This window comes from Periophthalmus magnuspinnatus, chromosome 14 (assembly GCF_009829125.3).
Source record: "Periophthalmus magnuspinnatus isolate fPerMag1 chromosome 14, fPerMag1.2.pri, whole genome shotgun sequence".
In the NCBI taxonomy this organism is placed as follows: domain Eukaryota; kingdom Metazoa; phylum Chordata; class Actinopteri; order Gobiiformes; family Gobiidae; genus Periophthalmus; species Periophthalmus magnuspinnatus.
In genome coordinates, this window is record NC_047139.1 from 3,865,018 (window position 1) to 3,871,017 (window position 6,000).

Sequence of the window (6,000 nt, forward strand, 5' to 3'; positions counted from 1 at the left end):
GTCTTGCGTTGTGTTCTTTGTCCTGATTGGCTGTTGGACTGTAGACCATTGTGTTGTGCGTCCTGATTGGCTGTCGGACTGTAGACCATTGTCCATCAGTCTCCTCCGTGCCGTGTCTACTGTCCAGTACAGAATGTGTTCACACAAATTCACATAAACGTTGGATCGCAGTGTGACTCTGAAGTGCTGTACGTTTGCAATTTGTTTTCTCCCCGACAAAACCCACAATGTCGAGGAAACGTTCTGCACCGACAAAGACGCCTACGAAGGTTTGAACTTTGAGAGAGTTTAAACGAGAGAGAAATGTGAGAAAATGTTAGCGCCTGTGTGAGAAAAGTGTATAAAGTGTGTGGTGAGGGGTTTTACAGACAAAAACATGTAGAATAATTGTAAAAAATAAAGCTGATACTTCACGGATTTCGACGATTGCGGGTTATTTTTAGAACATGACTCCCAAGATAAACAAGGGACCACTGTATATAAATTGACATATAGCTAGCTAGCCACTTCCCAAATACGAAGTGAGCAGAGGCGCACTTCCAGCTCCAGCGACTCTGACTCCAATTCTTTTTACATTAAGAAATGTGTTGCTCCTCTCTGTAACTGCTGCTGTGAGACTCGTCGTTTTGGTCTTAAATGTTCGTATTAACCCTCTACATGATCCTGGGGTTTTTATTTCGCTATTGTGTCCGTAAATCAAGATACGTATGAACATCAATAACAGACAAATCAAATCCCTGAGGTCAACTCCCGCTAGCGTTAGCAACAGGTTTGATTGACAGCGTTGCTAGGTGCCCGCTCCCCGCTAAACTTGCTCCAGATTGGCTCTTTGGTTGCTATGATACTCGCAGTCGATGAGCATCATTTGACTTTAGCTGAACACGGTGTTTGACGTCGCACTCACTTAGTCCACTTCTTTATAGAGTCTATGGGCAAGACACTTACCCCACATCGCCCCCTAGTGTCTGATGTATGAACGTGCATGTGGTTCGTTGTTGTAAAGTGCTTTAAGTGCCTTCACGGTGGAAAAGCGCAATATAAAAATGTGACTATTTACCATGTTGGTGATTACCTTAATTAAGACTAGCTTTGGTTTACTTAATGCAAATCATAAATCTTTTCTACGCAAATGCAATCCCAGTTTGTTTTTAGTTGGTCGTTTGTTCCCAGAGCCATTATCTGTCTCTTCATCACTCTCGTCTTCAAACTTGTAGAACTCGTAATGTGTTTTCAATTACCGCAGAATCAGTATCTCTGCAGCGTATTTAACCTGACAAAACCCACTCCTCTCCCAGTATTTCTCCATGTTTCATTCAAATGCTGATCTTTCCTCTCGGCTCTGGGCTCTATACGTCTCACAGATGAATCTTTTCACTGCTCCTAATGCGGCTCTGTTATTTTTTTAATTAAGAAACGGTGCGATTATCTGAAGCCGGCTCCTTCCTATCGGACAGGAGGCAGATAAATGTGGTCATTATGTCTGTTCTTACGAGCCCAGACCCGCTGTACTCTACCCGCTGTACTCTACCCGCTGTACTCTACCCGCTGTACTCTACCCGCTGTACTCTACCCGCTGTACTCTACCCGCTGTACTCTACCCGCTGTACTCTACCCGCTGTACTCTACCCGCTGTACTCTACCCGCTGTACTCTACCCGCTGTACTCTACCCGCTGTACTCTACCCGCTGTACTCCACCCGCTGTACTCCACCCGCTGTACTCCACCCGCTGTACTCCACCCGCTGTACTCCACCCGCTGTACTTCACCTACTGTACTTCACATACTCACCGGCTGTAATTCACCTGTTGTACTTCTGCTGTACTTCAGAAACTCACCCGCCGTACTTCACAAACTCATCGGCTGTACATCACGGGCTGTACATCACTTGCTGTACTCCACCCGCTGTACTCCACCCGTTATACTGTACCTGCTGTACTTCACCTACTGCACTTCACATACTCACCGGCTGTAATTCACCTGTTGTACTTCTGCTGTACTTCAGAAACTCATCGGCTGTACATCACGGGCTGTACATCACTTGCTGTACTTCACCGACTGTACTTCACGGGCTGTACATCACTTGCTGTACTTCACCGACTGTACTTCACGGGCTGTACTTCACCGGCTGTACTTCACCGGCTGTACTTCACCGGCTGTACTTCACCGGCTGTACTTCACCGGCTGTACTTCACCCACTCTACTTGCTGTACTCCACACTTCAGTATCTGTCTACTCTCCCTCTTCCTCTGCATCACATACTCAGTGTTCCTCCTTTGTATCCAAAACATATTTACTTCATTTCTTATAAACTGTGTGTCTTTTGTTCGTTCTAATCCTGTCCAAGGTCACACACATAATCAACTGTTCTAAATCTTAACTAACCCGTTTAGGGCGGATTATCCTAAACAGGTTAGCCATTTTACAGCTAATGGCAGTGATAAATCTGTCCCGAGCGCCTGCAGAAATTCCTGTTACCAAGGCAACATGGAGGAGATTCTTCCCAAAGGTCAGAGGCCAAAGGTCAATCAAACCGGTATTACCAAAATGTGTTATATAGATATTATAAAAAAAAAGGGAATCAATACATTTTGCAGTTTCCGCGTAACTGCCAAGAAAATATAAAACATGTTTCCCGTAGCCTGCTTTACTCGTCTCTATAATTACAGAGAAATAAACTAAAACAGGTGTAAGATTAAGGTACTCTTAATCTTAATTTGACCTCTGCATTTGACCCGTCCATGACCCACGAGTGTCATAGCAACCAAAGAGCCAATCTGGAGCGAAGCTGTTGAAGGTAACGCCCCTAGCAACGTGCCCTGTTGCTAACGCTATGGGGAGCAACCTCGGAAAAAGAAGGCAGCTGATTTGTCTGTTATTAACGTTCATATCTTGATTTACGGACATAATAGTGAAATAAAAACCTCAGGATCATGTAGAGGGTTAATACGAACATTTAAGACCAAAATGACGAGTCTGACAGCAGCGGTTACAGAGAGAGACAATTTCGTAACGTAAAATGAATTGGAGCCAGAGTCGATGGAGCTGGAAGTGCGCTCATGATCACTTTCTGTTTCGAATGCGGTGGCTAGCAGGTTAGCTATGTCCATTTATATATACAGTCTATGGCAAAAGACGAAGTTTAATTCTGTCAGCTGGACAAATGGTTATGGGAGTGAAGACGTTTGGCTGCTCGTCCAAGTCGCTTCTTCAGTTCTGCTCAGATTATTGCTGGACACTGCCTTATCTGTCTGAAGGGAGAAGCTAACTACACTGAAACTGGAAACAAGTCAGTCTTAACGACCTTTTTCAACCTTTAATGGCCCTCCTATTTTTTCTATTTTGTTTCTTTTTGTTTGAGGATGGAATCATACATCATATACAAATGGGTAAACCTTCTTATTCAGGACTGCCTTAGCTGGAGGATTTGACCTACTGTGGAAGTTTTAGGTCCGCAGACACGCAAACTTCGCACAAAACCTGAAACGTGTTAATCATCCCGCCAATACCATAATTACAACTGTACTTAACCCCAATTCAATCCCATTACTAGGCCATAAAGCGCTACCTGATTTGCAGTCTTTTCCACCGATTCGTTTCGATTTCTTTAAGCCTCGTGCAGAACAATATCCCAGCTTCTCGTTCCCTTTCGTTGTAGTTAAGGGGTAAATGCACTCTCCCCATAATTCCTCCGTCCTCCGCCTTCACAGATAGATGGAAGCACTCCCCAAAGGAGCGTTAAACTGGCTGCCTCCCGGCCTCTGCACAGCCTTTGATTTGGTTTTGATCGATATTTTTCCCGCTGCAGGCTATGGGCTTCGTGGATCCATGTCTGCGCCGTAAATCTATTTTATTGTAGATGTTTGAGAGCGAAAGCATGAGGTGTGCCGTCAGAGCGGGAGACTTATGGAGCTACTGTTTTATTACAAGGAAGTTTTTAAAGTCAATATATTCCTACAGGGGGGGCACAGACGGAGGTTTGTCACATTTTAAATACCCGTGGCGTTTTGGATTCTTGTTTTATTCAATGGGATGTGAACGAGGTAGTTGGGTTCTGAGTTCAATACGTGCTGTTTGCTACTATCAATATAATATACTGTTATTGTGTTCTTTAGCAAGACACTTCTACCACCATGTTTACTGCGAGTATAGCACCCTTGGGCATTTTGATTCTTGTTTTATTCGATGTGATACGAGCGAGGTAGTTGCTCAATACGTACTGTCTGCCGCTATCAATATTACATACCGTTATTGTGTCCTTTAGCAAGACACTTCACCCTGCAGGGCTGCACGGTTAATAACATTTTAATGGAATTGTGCTGAAATCGTTTGCAGACCGTGATTAGCTCGAGGTGTTTGGATTGATTTGGTAAAGGCGGAGTAAAGCTGGTGGAATAAATGAGTTTGTCAGTTAATTATCACTGAATAAAAGTCTGTGTTATTTGTGGCCATCAACCCCCCCACCAGAAAAGTTACATAGTGCTTATTTAATTCTAAAAGTCAAGTCAGGTTATTGTTAGAGCTGGGCAGCGATTCAAATTTGAATCATGATTAATCGCAAGTTGCAGGTGAAGGCCAGGGAAGAGTCAGGACGCACCGGATGGACTGTGTTTCTCGGCTGGCCTGGGAACGCCTCGGGGTCTCATCGGAGGAGCTGGAGGACGTGTCTGGGGTGAGGGAAGTCTGGGAGTCCCTGCTTAGACTGCTGCCCCCGCGACCCGGCCTCAGATAAGCGGAAGAAAATGAAAAGATGGATGGATATTGTCGGTTTCTTTTTTGTTGCATGAAGAACAGACGCAGAGGATCGTTCAGGGGGATCGTTCTGTAGATCTTTACTGTCAGTTACAGCGATACAGTCGGGTTATGGACCAGTCCTGTTTGGCGTCGCCTCCACTTGTGCAGATCCACCCACTGGTTGAGCCGCACCTGCCACGGTCCAGTATTTTGTATTTTATTTCTGTATTACCCAGGTATTTAATTTGTTCACCCTTTTGAGTATTTTTGTAACAATAAATAGACTTTATAATGTTTTTTTTGGGGGGGGTTTGCCACGTCTCCCTGCTCCCGTTTTGTTCTACACTGGTTTTAATATTTTGTTGTGTGCCACCGCCCCGGGACCAAGTGGCACGTAACAGCAGTAGAGTCTAAAAAAGATGAGCTTGTGATACTCAAAGACTGGGGCAAAACTATTCTATAGATAAAACAATTAAAGCACAGCCAAACAATGTGATCGTATCAGTGTTATATAATACTCACACATTAAGGGATGTGGCCATAACCAAAATGACCAGAACATAGCTGTTATTTTTCCTCAGTGTGATAAATGGCCACTGCTGCATGGAAAACAGAACATTTTACACCGTTATAAGAAAGAAAGTGATATTACATTTGTATATCGTCCATAATATTCTGTAGTATTCACCCAGAGTTGTGCTGTTTCCACTTGAATGTTTTTTTCTATGTATCTAGGACCAATTTATTTAAAAAAGAATAACTCAAAATAATATAAAAAGGCTCAGTATTAGTCTATTTTATTGTTTATTATATAATGTCTACATTCAGATAGGCCTAGTGCTGTTTTTTCAAATCAAGTCTCTAACCCTGTGCTTGTCCCGTTTGGTCTCTTTAGTCTTACTTTAGTCCTGATTCAGTTCTGGTAAAGGTCAGTCCTCCCATTTAGTCCTTGCTTAGTCCTGGTTCAGTTCTGCTGCAGTCCTCACTCAAACTAGCTCTGTGTTTGCTAAAAATGAATATCTCAGCAGTTTTCAGAGTAAAAATAATCGACACACCAAAAGTAAAATCTGTCAACTAGACAAAACGTTGTAGGAGTGAAGACGTTCACTGCTCATCCACGTTCTGGTCAGATTCACTGCTGGACACTGCCTTATATCTGTCTAAAGGGAGGAGCTAACTACATTCAGCTTCCATTCCACCTTTAAGGGCAGTTTGCGATACTGGCTCGCTCTGTTGTTCTTTGTTTCCTTTGTTAGCTTTGGGTCTGAG